This window comes from Bos javanicus, chromosome 8, assembly GCF_032452875.1.
Source record: "Bos javanicus breed banteng chromosome 8, ARS-OSU_banteng_1.0, whole genome shotgun sequence".
In the NCBI taxonomy this organism is placed as follows: Eukaryota; Metazoa; Chordata; class Mammalia; order Artiodactyla; family Bovidae; genus Bos; species Bos javanicus.
Window position 1 is genome coordinate 89,511,888 of NC_083875.1, and position 14,019 is coordinate 89,525,906.

A 14,019-nucleotide genomic window follows, 5' to 3' on the forward strand; every position below is an offset into this window, starting at 1 on the left:
CAGAGAGAGGACGTAGAGTAGAGGGGCAAGGTCCATAGAGTCCTGCTCTGTTTCACTTGGAAAGGTTGTAAAAATATGGAAGCTTAGACTTCCCTGGTGGTCCAGTGGTTAAGAATTCACTTGCCAATGCAAGGAACATGAGTTCAATCCCTGGTCCTGGAAGATTCCACATGCCATGGGGCAACTAAGCCCGTGTGCCACAACTATTGAGGCTGCACTGTAGAGCCTGAGTGTGCAACTATGTAGAGCCTGAGTGTGTAACTACTGCAGCCTGCATGCCCTAGGGCCTGTGCTCTGCAACAAGAGAAGTCACTGCAATAAGAAGCCTGGGCGCTGCAACTGGAGAACGCCCTCCTGCAACAACGAAGACCCAGCACAGCCAAAAAAAAGTTAAAAGCAAATTTTTTTTTGAAAAAGGAAGATTTTTTTATATGAAGAAGGTTTGGGCAAGGGAGCTATTAGCAAAAGAAAAGAAAGGATTATTTTTAGGCCAGGACATTTTCTTGACAGATTTCCTTATTGGTGCTGATTAGAAAATTCCAAACTGGTTGATTACGATTACATTTCTGGGAGAGGCTAAAACTGCAATTAGGTCAGGTATTAAATCTAGGTTTGGTATCATGAGTATAAGTGATGAGTTTTAGTATAAGTGCTGCCATTTTGGGACATGGTTTTCTTTTCAACAATTCAGAGGAAAAGGAATATTGAGAAAATGTTAACTTAATGGAAAGCAAACATAAAACTAAATCAGATGAAATAAATAAATGCATCTATAATCCAATAAATGATATCCAATACAAAGAAATAGTTCATTTGGAATAGCACAAAACAACTGATCTCTAAGACTTATAAGACAGATACCCAAGACATAATCAAGAAATGTTGACAGTGATATGTAACTGTGAAATAGTAGCAAAAAGAGATTATGGTATAGCAGTATAAATATAAGATAAATTAAACTCTGAAAAAAATATTTAAGTATTAAAAAGGGTTCTGATTGATGGTAAAAGAATAATTATCAGGAAGATATAGCAATTTTAAAAGAACGAGATCTATGTTGACCTAAAACAAAGAGACTCTCAGGTTTTTTATTCAGCAAAAAAAAAAAAAAAAAAGGTTTATTTGGAATCTGCAAAGAATTGCACTTGGGGGTCTGCCACCATGGGAAGCAAGGTGGAAGTCTTCAAGCAACAAGAAGACTCTTTTAAAGAGGGGGAAAGGAAGTTAAGAGGGCCATAGTAAAACAAGGGTCCATTGGAGGAATTGAGAGTATGGTGCTTTTCCATCGGCTGAACTGAGAGTCTCTGATTGGCTGAGGTCTTGCCAGGCTAGAAGGCAAAGTCTTCCTCTCAGGCTCTCCTATCATTGTGGGGTATGAGCGCTCCCCCTGCTGGTCTCCTGATTCTTGTTTCAACTGAGGTTTCTCTTTATTAATTTTTATACCTAACGACTTTTCTTCGACATAATATAAAGCAAAAATCTCCAAGGATAGGGGCTGATTTTAACACATCTCTTCCAGAAATGCACAGATCAGTCAGACAAATATTTAGTAAAGATATGAAATATTTGAAACAAAAATAAAAAAACCCTGGAAATAAAATAAAGCACATTCTCAGGACCCTGTGCCAAATGAATAATAATAACTGCTAACATTTGTGAAGTGTTTACCATGTGCCCAGCAGTGATCTGAGTGCTTTAAATGACTGCTGCTGCTGCTAAGTCGCTTCAGTTGTGTCCGACTCTGTGCGATCCCATAGACGGCAGCCCACCAGGCCCCGCCATCCTGGGATTCTCCAGGCAAGAACACTGGAGTGGGTTGCCATTTCCTTCTCCAATGCATGAAAGTGAAAAGTGAAAGTCAAGTCGCTCAGTTGTGTCTGACTCTTAGCGACTCCATGGACTGCAGCCTACCAGGCTCCTCTGTCCATGGGATTTTCCAGGCAAGAGTACTGGAGTGGGGTGCCATTGCCTTCTCCCGCTTTAAGTGACTAACTCTTGCTAATTTAGGACACAAGGAAACTGAGGCAGAGAGGAACTGAGTGACCCAGGATTACTCAGCCATTAAGAGGCACAGCTGGATCCGAGCTTACCTGAAGCCAGATCCCACGCTCTTCTCTACTTGACAAGAGTTTGGAAAACTTTTACTACAAAAGGCCAAATAGTTAATATTTGGGTTCTCCTGGCCACAAAGTCTGTATCATAACTACTTAACTGTGCAGCCATACTGCAAAAGAGACAATTTGTAAATAAGGTGTAGGATCATATTGCAGTAGACCTTTATTTACAAGATCCAGGCAAGTGACTATACTTAGGCTATTGGCTGTAGTCCACCAACTACTGTATTAAACTGTATTGTGTTTGCACTGTTTTTGGCTTATGTAGAAGTGCTATGAAAACTGGGAGCATGTGGGGCCACAGGGAAGGTCAAACATCACCACATTCCCAGACCACAACCTAACATTGTGCTATGGGTGACCACTGTGAAAGATTCCTGTATAAATCTGTGTGTATGTGCTTTCATTTCTCTTGCATGAATACCTAGAGGTGAAATTGCTGGGTCACATGGTAGATGCATGTTACACTTCTTAATCAAATGCCAAGCTGTTTTCACAAGTGGCTATCCCATTTCACATCTCACCAGCAGCAGCATGTGAGAGTTCCAATAACTCCACATTTTCCCAAGCACTTGGTATGGTCAGTCTTTTAACTTTAGACATTTGAATAGGTGTATGGTGACGTCTTCCTTCATGGATCACAGCCTTGTCATGGTGAAGGGGCTTGTGTAACTCAGTGAAGCTATGAGCCATGCTGTGCAGGGCTACGCAAGATGGATGGGTCACAGTGATCCACTGGAGGAGGAAATTGCAACTCACTCCAGTATTCTTGCCTGGAGAACCCCACAGACAGTACGAAAAGACAAAAAGACATGACAATGGAGAATGAACCCCCCAGGTTGGAAGGTGTCCAATATGCTACTGGGAAAGAGCAGAGGGCAATTACAGATAGTTCTAGAAAGAATGAAGTGGCTGGGTCAAAGCAGAAGTTGGCTGTGACACTGATACTTGGCTGTGTCTGCTGGTGAAAGTAAAGTCTGATGCTATAAAGAACAATATTGCATAGGAACCTGGAATGTTGGGTCCATGAATCAAGATAAATTAGAAGTGGTCAAGCAGGAGATGGCAAGACTGAACAAGGGCTTCCCTGATAGCTCAGTTGGTAAAGAATCCACCTGCAATGCAGGAGACCCCGGTTAAATTCCTGTGTTGGGAAGATCTGCTGAAGAAGGGATAGGCTACCCAGTCCATTATTCTTGGGCTTTCTTTGTGGCTCAGCTGGTAAAGAATCTGCCTGCAATGTGGGAGACCATGTTCTATCCCTGGGTTGGGAAGATCCCCCGGAGAAGGGAAAAGGCTACCCATTCCAGTATTCTGGCCTGAAGAATTTCATGGACTGTATAGTTCATGGGATCACAGAGTCAGACACAACAGAGCAACTTCCACTAAAACTGAATCTTAGAAACTAGTGAACTAAAATGGATGAGAATGGGTGAATATAATTCAGATGACCATTTATCGACTACTTTGGGCAATAATCCCTTGGAAAAAATGGAATAACCCTCTTAGTCAACAAAAGAGTCCAAAATGCAGTACTTGGGTGCAATCTCAAAAATGACAGAATGATCTCGGTTCATTTCCAAGGCAAACTATTCAACATCACAGTAATCCAAGTCTATGCCCCAACCACTGCTGATGCTGAAGAAGCTGAAGTTGAACAGTTTTATGAAGACCTACAAGACCTTCTAGAACTAACACCAAAAAAAGATGTCCTTTTCATCACAGGAGATTGGAATGAAAAATAGGAAGCCAAGAGATACCCAAAATAACAGGCAAGTATGACCTTAGAGTACAAAATGAAGAGGGCAAAGGTTAACAGAGTTTTGTCAAAAACAAACAAACAAACAACAACCCACAAACACACTTTTCCAACAACCCAAGAGATGACTTTTCACATAGACATCACCAGATGGTCAATACCGAAATCAGATTGATTATATTCTTTGCAACTGAAGATGAAGAAGCTCTATACAGTCAGCAAAAACAAGACCTGGAGCTGACTGTGGCTCAGATCATGGGCTCCTTATTGCAAATTTCAGGCTTAAATAGAAGAAAGCAGGGAAAATCATTAGGTTATTCAGGTATAACCTAAATCAAATACCTATGATTATACAGTGGAAGTGACAAATAGATTCAAGGGATTAGATCTGGTAGACAGAGTGCCTGAAGATGGATGGAGGATTGTAACATTGTACAGGAGGTAGTGACCAAAACCATCCCAAAGAAAAAGAAATACAAGAGGTAGAGTGGTTGTCTGAGGAATCTTTACAAAAAACAGGAAAGAAGAGAAGCAAAAAAGCAAGGGAGAAAGGGAAAGATACATCAAACTGAGTGCTGAGTTCCAGAGAATAGCAAGAAAGAGAAAAGAAGTCCTTCTTAAATGAACAATACAAAGAAATAGAGGAGAACAATAGAATGGGAAAGACTAGGATCTTTCTTCAAGAAAATTGGAGATATCAAGGGAACTTTTCATACAAGGATGGGCATGAAAAAGGACAGAGACTATAAGAACCTAACAGAAGCAGAAGAGATTAAGAAAAGATGGTGAGAATACACAGAAGAACCATACAAGAAAGGTCTTAATGACCCAGATAACCACAATGGTGTGGTTATCTAGAGCTGAATATCCTGGAGTGTGAGGTCAGGTGGACCTTAAGAAATATTACTACAAACAAAGCTAGTGGAGGTGATGGAATTCCAGCTGAGCTATTTCAAAACCTAAGGGATGATGCTATTAAAGTGCTGCACTCAATATGTCAGCAAATTTGGAAAACTCAGCAGTGGCCACAGGACTGGAAAAGGTCACTTTTTATCCCAATCTCAAAGAAGGGCAATGCCAGAGAATGATCAAACTACCACACAATTGTACTCATTTCACATGCTAGCAAGGTAATGCTCAAAATCTTTCAAGCTAGGCTTCAACAGTATATGAACCAAGAAATTCTACATGTACAAGCTGGGTTTAGAAAAGGCAGATGAACCAGAGATCAAATTGCCAACATCCGGTGGGTCATGGAGAAAGCAAGGGAATTCCAGAAAAGCCTTTACTTCTGCTTCACAGTCTTTGACTGTGTGGATCACAACAAACTATGGAAAATTCCTAAAGAGATGGGACTACTAGACTACCTTACCTGCGTCCTCAGAGACCTGTATGTAGGTCAAGAAGCAACAGTTAGAACTGGGCATGGAATAACAGACTGGTTTCAAATTGGGAAAGGAGTATGTCAAGGCTATATATTGTCACCTTGCTTATTTAACTTATATGCAGAGTACATCATGCAAAATGCTGGGCTGGATAAAGTTCAGGCTGAAATCAAGATTGCTGAGACATATCAATAACCTCAAGTATGCAGATTACACCATATTAATGTCAGAAAGCGAGGAAGAACTAAAGAGCCTCTTGGCGAAGGTGAAAGAGGAGAGTGAAAAAGCTGGCTTAAAACTCAATATTCAAGATCATGGTATCCAATCCCATCATTTCATGGCAAATAGATGGGGAAACAATAGAAACAGTGACAGACTTTATTTTCTTGGGCTCCAAAATCACTGCAGATGAAGACTGCAGCCATGAAATTAAAAGATGCTTGCTCCTTGCAAGAAAAGCTATGACAAACCTAGATAGCCTATTAAAAGAAAGAGACATCACTTTGCCGACAAGGGGCTGTATAGTCAAAGCTATGGTTTTTCCAGTAGTCACATACGGATATGAGAGTTGAACCATAAACCAGGCTTTATACCATAAAGAGCACCAAAGAACTGATGCTTTAGAACTGTGGTTCTGGAAAAGATTCTTGAGTGTCCCTTGAACAGCAAGGAGATCAAACCAGTCAATCCTAAAGGAAATCAACCCTGAATATTCATAGGAAGGACTGATGCTGAAGCTGAAGCTCCAATAATTTGGCCACCTGATGCAAAGAGCCAACTCATTGGAAAAAGACCTTGATGCTGGGAAAGATTGAAGACAGGAGGAGAAGGGGATGACAGATCCTGTGGCCACTACCGAGTGTTACAAATTTGCTGGCATATAGAGTGAAGCACTTCAATAGCACTGTTGTAGGAAGGGGGACCCCTTCCAGGGCCCAAAACTGGGCTCTTGTCTAACACTTGGAAATGAATTGTCCAAGGAGACACATGTGTTGACAAAGCAAGAGATTTTATTGGGAAAGGGCACCTGGGTGGAGAGCAGTAGGGTAAGGGAACCCAGGAGAACAGCTCTGCCATGTGGCTTGCAGTCTCGGCTTTTTGGTGCTGGGATTAGTTTCCGGGTTGTCTTTGGCCAATCATTCTGATTCAGAGTCCTTCCTGGTGGTGCACGCCTTGTTCAGCCAAGATGGATGCCAGAGAGAAGGATTCTGGGAGGTGGTCAGACATGTGGTGTCTCCTTTTGACCTTTCCCGAACTCTTCCAGTTGGTGGTGGGTTATTAGTTCCGTGTTCCTTACCAGGACCTCCTGTCATAAAACAACTCATGCAAATGGTTACTATGGTGCCTGGCCAGGGTGGGCGATTTCAATCAGTGTGCTTCCCCTAACAGCATAATTTTTTAGTATTTGAAATAGCTCAGCTGGAATTCCATCACATCTACTAGCTTTGTTTGTAGTAATGCTTCCTAAGGCCTACTTGACTTCACACTCCAGGATGTCTGGCTCTAGGTGAGTGATCACACCATCATGGTTATCCTGGTCATTAAGACTTTTTTTTGGTATAGTTCTTCTGAGTATTCCCTGCCACCTCTTCTTAAAGATGGCTGAGTGCCAAAGAATCGATGGTTTTGAATTTTGTGGTGCTGGTGAAGTCTCTTGAGAATCCCTTGGACTGCAAGGAGATCAAACCAGTCAATCCTAAAGGAAATTAATTACCCCTGAATATTCATTGGAAGGACTGATGCTGAAGCCAAAGCTTCAATAATTTGACCACCTGATGCAAAGAGCCAATTCATTGAAAAAGACCCTGATGTTGGAAAGATTAAAGGCAAGAGGAGAAGGGGGTGGTGGCAGATGGCGAGATGGTTAGATAGCATCACAACTCAATGTATATGAATTTGAGCAAACTGTGAGAGAGAGTGGAGGATAGAGGAGCCTGGCGTGCTGCAGTCCATGGGGTCGCAAATAGTCAGACCCGACTTAGTGACTGAACAACAGCAGCATGGTGACATCTCATGGAATTACAATTTCGTTTCCCTCCTGATTGATAATGTTGAACATCTTATTTGCTTATTCACCACTTTTATATTGTCTTTGGTGAAATATTTTTTCTAATCTTTTACCTTTTGTATTGGAATGTTTGTTTCTGTTGATTTAAAAAATAATCACAACCTAGAAGTTGAGACTTACGTTTTATTTGGTGGGAATTTTTAGGAGTTCGGGCCCAGAAGATAGCACCTCAAGTAGCCCTGAAAGAACCGTTCTGAGGAGGTGGGGTGAGTTGGGGGGAGAAGTCAGTTTTACATAGAAATTTGCCACAAGGGTCCGGTAGTCTGAAAATCAAAAGATTATTGTTAATTAAGAAAAACCAGATATCCCAAGTTAAGTAATTTAGCACTTTCCTCTGTATGGGAAGATGCAAGAATCTGGGCTTATTATCATCATTCCTTTCATATGCATCTCAGCTATCTGGCGCCAGCATCCCACTATGAGATTTTTCACATTCTTAGTTCCTTGCTCACTGTAGGGGCAGCCTGATGGTTGCTGAATAGCGGGTTTTGTTTTTCCTGCACTTGCTCTGGGCTCAGAAATTCACATTTGGAGGGCTGGATTGGAGTCGCTAATGGTTGTGACATTCTTGTTTGTTGATATGGCAAGAACTGATACTCCATTTCTCATTTCTAACTGGGATATCACATGATCACAACAAAATGGTTTGTTGTTTTATACCACTAAGTTTTGGGGTATCTTATTATACAGCAATCATAACCAGAACAGCTTCTCCAATTAAATGGTGCAGGAAAATATGTTAGGTCCCGGTAAGGAAGAATTTGTAAGCAGCTCTTTGTAGGAAACTGCCCTCAGCAGGAAGCCCCTTTTCCTGTCAGTTGAGCAAAGTTATATTGTAACTAACTTTCAAATCAGGCACCTCCATGCCCTACTCACCTCAGCCCAAGCACATATCTCAAATCTTTTAATCACACAATACCTTGCCTAACCTGTTGGTTCTTCCCATAGATCAAAGAAGTAGGAATTTGGAAAAAGTAATTTACAGATGACCAGATCTCTTCCTTAGCTTCCCCTTCAGTAATCTTGGGAATAAATAGTGTCACCAAGATAACATCTAGAATAAGATCACAAGGAGTCAACAAGTCTGCACACAAGCCTGACAGTGGGAGATGGTGACGACTCTGACCCTCTGTCTCAATGATCAACTGAGATCACTCACCTGTTTCTCTTGAGGAAGTTTCATGGCCAAGCAGAATCTTCAGAGGTGGTTTTGGGAGAATACTGAGTTCGCCATCTCCCCATATTGCTGACATTCTGACTGAAGGCACCTTTCTCCTTTACCATTTAGGACTATGTAATTGATTTTGTTAGTGGTGAGTAGAGGGACCTGATTTACTGGTAACAAGTTTGGGAGTCAGGAGCACTGGACCACTGGGAGGGCGCTGGGCCTTCCTCTGGGTGAGTCTAGAGGGGAGGACCACCAGGAAGCAGGGACAGAGCATGGAGCAGCAGTCTAGGGAACGGGAGGCATTGCCCACGCCCAGAGAATGTGTGGGTGGGGATGGGTGTAGACGAGGTGGTGTTGCAGTTGTTGGGACCTGGCTGAGGGTGGGAGGGTGTGTGTGTGTGTGCACTTCTCTACAGTGAAAGTGTTTATAAGAGAAAAGCATTTGTCAGCAGCCATACCAGAGAGGGCAAAGCATTCTGCAATTGTTTCTGTCAAGTAGGGAACTTGGTGCCCCCATTTCCTTTCTCCTGCTGAGCCCAGACACCACACACTGGCATCTCTTCAGTGTAGGGGGAAGGGATGAGCCAGAAAGGGTGGCGGAACTGGTTCTCCCTGTAACCCACCTGGGACCCCAGCTCAGGGAAAGAGGATTCACCTAACAAATGAGACTGCGCATTGCTTACGCAGATTTGAAAATCTGCATTGGTTACGCAGATTTAAAAAACGTTTTTGTTTTTTTAACGTGGGCAAAGCTGGGGCCTACCTGAGCAGGGTCTGATGTTGATGAACATCCCTCACTGAGCACATTTTTAAAGAGACAACAGGAAAGCAAAATAAAGTTTCATTTGTGTTATTGATACATCATACCATTTGTGCTTGTTGAGTGTATTTTATAAACACGAACAACTTACATTTTTAAAGAGTCTCTGGTATTTCACACAGAAAGGAATGTTGAAAGGCATTTCCTCTCTAGAGCTGGCTAAGTAATGCAGTCATAGCACTGACTGGTTGGAAATAATTTTCTTTTGACAATTCTCTGTGAATACTGTTTATTTTCAGAGTATTTTTATTCTCATGTGATAGTGCATATTGTGGTGATGGGAGGTTGGATGCCATTTTCCTTTCTCCTGAGGAATAGAATAGAGGACCTGGTCCTTATAGGGAACCTGGGGAAAATTCCCTTAGGGATAAGCCGGTAGGAGAGAAGATAGGGAGAAGTGACCCCGGTGAGTTCCAAGGAAGATGGCATCTAACCTGGGGGCCTGGACCCCAAGACAGTGGATCCAGGTGGTCTTTAGTGGCAAAGCTCAAGCCCTGTTAATAGAGTTAGGCGAGGAGGTTCCAAGGGCCCAGAGCAAGGAATATCATTCAGGGCTGGTCAGCCAAATTTTTAGAGCTGCAATCAACAAACTAACCTGATGTTTTCTAAGACCTTCCTTCTGAGAAAGCCCAGTTCTCTCTTGTGAGAATCTAAGTGAATAAAGCCCAGACAGGCAATGGTGGGGACCAGAAATCCAAGAAAGAAAAATCCAGGAGAGGAAGACAATGGTGTGGTGTTGTCAATGCAGCCCTCTCCTTCCTTCCCTCGAGGCTTGGCATCCTTGCTTATCTTTCTCCCCTACCACCCCCACTTCCCACATTTGGGATTCAAAATCCCAAAGGGAGAAATGAGTTTTCTTAGTATTCACTCAATTTTGTGATACGATATTGCTATGTATTGCCATTTTCTCAAGCATTGAATGTTTGTGTATCAAAGAGTGTTTAAAATTAATGGAACTTATGGTACCAGGGATTCCTATGGTTGTTGTAACAGCAGTGGAGTGTTTCAAATAACATTATTGACAAAGGAGCAGGCAAAACTCCATGTGTCCATGTTTCTATGGACAAGAAACTCCAATGGAGGAATTTGCATTTTTAGTCTCTTGCTTTGTGGGTAATATGCCAGAAGAAGCCAAGGATGATGATAAAGACATGAGCTGGATTCCCCCAAACTTGGCAGGAAACAGCTTCCTACCTGGCATTCACTCTTCACTGAGGACTCCACGTTACCAGGCAACAGTGCCCTCTCTACCTAGGTCTCTAGGTAGAGGTCTCTAGGTATGAAGGAACTACTAAGACTTGAAGACCTGTATTTTAGATTTGCAATATTTGCAATACAACATTTGAATGAATCAATCAACTATATTAGAGCTGTTAAAAAAGGGGACATGAAGTGGGAAAACCAGTATGAAATATGGTGCTATCTTTTCCGGCAGGAACACTGAAGAATTGAAGCCCATTTACAACTGGAGAAGTGCCTTCCCTGCCAGCATCTCCAGGATTTTTCTACCCTTTTGTCTTTAAGAAAAGAAAAGGCAAGCAACCCGTGTCCGTCAACAGATGAATGGATAAAGATGTGGTATGTATGTATATATATGTGTATATATATATATATATATATATATATTTATACTTATCAGATCAGATCAGATCAGTCGCTCTGTCGTGTCCGACTCTTTGCGACCCCATGAATCGCAGCACTCCAGGCCTCCCTGTCCCTCACCAACTCCCGGAGTTCACTGAGACTCACGTCCATCGAGTCAGTGATGCCATCCAGCCATCTCATCCTCTGTCATCCCCTTCTCCTCTTGCCCCCAATCCCTCCCAGCATCAGAGTCTTTTCCAAGGAGTCAACTCTTCGCATGAGGTGGCCAAAGTACTGGAGTTTCAGCTTTAGCATCATTCCTTCCAAAGAAATCCCAGGGCTGATCTCCTTCAGAATGGACTGGTTGGATCTCCTTGCAGTCCAAGGGACTCTCAAGAGTCTTCTCCAACACCACAGTTCAAAAGCATCAATTCTTCCGCGCTCAGCCTTCTTCACAGTCCAACTCTCACATCCATACATGACCACAGAAAAAACCATAGCCTTGACTAGATGAACCTTTGTTGGCAAAGTAATGTCTCTGCTTTTACTTCCTCAAAAATGAGGATATACTCTGAAACTCACCACTGACCAGAGCAGGCTGGAGAAACATGATTACTAAATGCAGTGTCATGTCGTGGATTGGATCCTGGGACACAAAGAGAACGTTAGTGGAAAAGCTGGTGAAATGGAGTAAACTGTGGTCTTCAGTGGTGACAACTGAACCAAGGTAAGGTAAGTGATGGAAATGAAAGTGTTAGTCATGTCTAAATCTTTGTGACCCCACAGACTGCATCCCACCAGGCTCCTCTGTCCATGGGATTCTCCAAGCAAGAATACTGGAGTGGGTTGCCATGCCCTCCTCCAGGGGATCTTCCTGACCCAGGGATGGAACCTGAGTCTCTATGCCTCCTGCATTGGCAGGCAGGTTGTTTACCACTAACACCACCTGGGAAGCCCCTGTTGATATAGATTTATATAGAAATACCACTCAGTCATAAAAAAAAGAATGAAATTTTATTGTTTGCAGCAACATGAATGGATTTGGAGGACATCAGGCTAAGTGAAATAAATAAGTCAAAGACAAATGCTGTGTGATATCACTTACATACGAAATCTAAAAAAATGCAACAATCTAGTGAGTGTAACAAAAAAAGGAGCAGATTCATAGATATAGAGAGCACACTAGTGGTTACCAGTGGGCACAGAGAAGGGGGACGGGACAAGATGGGGTGGGGGAGTAAGAGGTGCAAACTATTAAGCATAAAGTACAAGAATATATTGTATAACGTGGGGAGTAGAGCCAATATTTCATAATAACTACAAATGGAGTATAGCCTTTAAAAATTGTGAATCATTATGCTGTGCACCTGTAAGTTACTTACTATTGTACAGCAACTATACTTCAGTGAAAACAAAAGAAAACAAAACCACACAAAATGAAGCACCCTGAGATGATTGGAGTTCACACAAGCAAATCTGGTCACCTATTAGGCCACAAGAACTAGAAAACCTGACAGTAAAGGCGATGGCCATATTGATGACAATTACCATATTTCAAAAAAAGAAAGGGCAGATTCTGATTCTTGCTTTGAGGTCCCTTGCTTGGCTCCTTGAAGGCCCAATGTGAGTGAGTGAGTGAGTGAAGTCGCTCAGTCATGTCTGACTCTTTGCGACCCAATGGACTGTAGCCTAACCAGGTTCCTCCGTCCATGGGATTTTCCAGGCAAGAATACTGGAGTGGGTTGCCGTTTCCTTCTCCAGGAGATCTTCCTGACCCAGGGATTGAACCCAGGTCTCCTGCATTGTAGGCAGACGCTTTACCCTCTGAGTGACTGCTCTCTTTGGAGACACACCAAGGAGATAACGCGGGAGATTCCTCTGTGTCACCGTTCTTGCTCTCTTGCATCCATCACATTACTTTCCAGGGTGGGAATGATAAAACTGATAGTCTTTGTATTTCAAGGGTTTCTGTATTTTAAGGGAGTTGTGGGCTTAGGTGCGCCTGGTCCTCCCGTAGCACGTCCTGGGCGCCGTAGCCCTGTGCACCCAGAACCTCGCGCCCCGGTGGGCAGGATCTGCCCTGGGAAGTTTTTGACAGGTAGTCCTCACCCTTCTGCAGGTAAAACCTACCCCCGGCGGCTTCATTTCCATAACAACCCGAATGGAAGATCGCCTGGAGAGGCGAATGTGTGTGCAAGTGACACACTTTCAGCATTAAAATGACAATGACCTGAGGCCGAATCGTATTTGTTTAAAAATAGAATGAGCCTCTCTGGACGAAATTAAAATTGATTTAATCCTGTACTAACATGAACTTGGAAACGATAAATGTTGAAACATCTCGTGGCCTGCTTTGCATGATGACTTGAGCAGTGACATTTCAAGAAGATAATGGTTTTGTAATAATTAAAAAGAAAAAAAAAAAGCAGTCAAATCTCCCCAGTGAAATATGGCCTTAATTGACTGCCAGGGGTGGTGTGTATGAGCAACTATTAGAAAAAGCAGTGTAACATAAAAATTGGCTTTTTTTTTCATTCCTGCCTTCTTCCAAAATGTAATTAGTATACTAAAATCAACAAGATGAAACAGTTTAAATTTCTTGTAAGTAATTTAGCTATTTTGTAGGCTCAGATTTTTTCTTTTTTCAAATGAGAAGGTTAGTGAAACCATATTCAACAATGATTTAAACATATAAGACAAACTTGTTTTGTGAATTTTTTAAAAGTATATGCAATGTGACAGTGTTAAAATATATTGCAGCAAATAACTTTTTGAGTCATTTTTCATTTTGAAAAGCATTTCATTTTAATTCTCAGGTTAGTTTGTTGGTTTGGAAGGAGATACATGATCTATGAAGGTAATATAAATTCACATAATTCATAAAAAATTCAGTCTGTGTAGGTAGAATCTGAAAACCATGTTTTGCCTGGTCCCTTAATCTATGTTTAGGATCAATTTCTACTGAATGGAATTTCCATTCTTTCCCCTTAACTTTATAACTTTTTTTTTCTCATTCAGACATGAGAGGATTTAAAAATTCTTCATGTCACAAAAACATTTCATATAAGATAATAGATCATTTTCTATGTGGATAAAAACATTTTTAATGTCTTTAAGTATA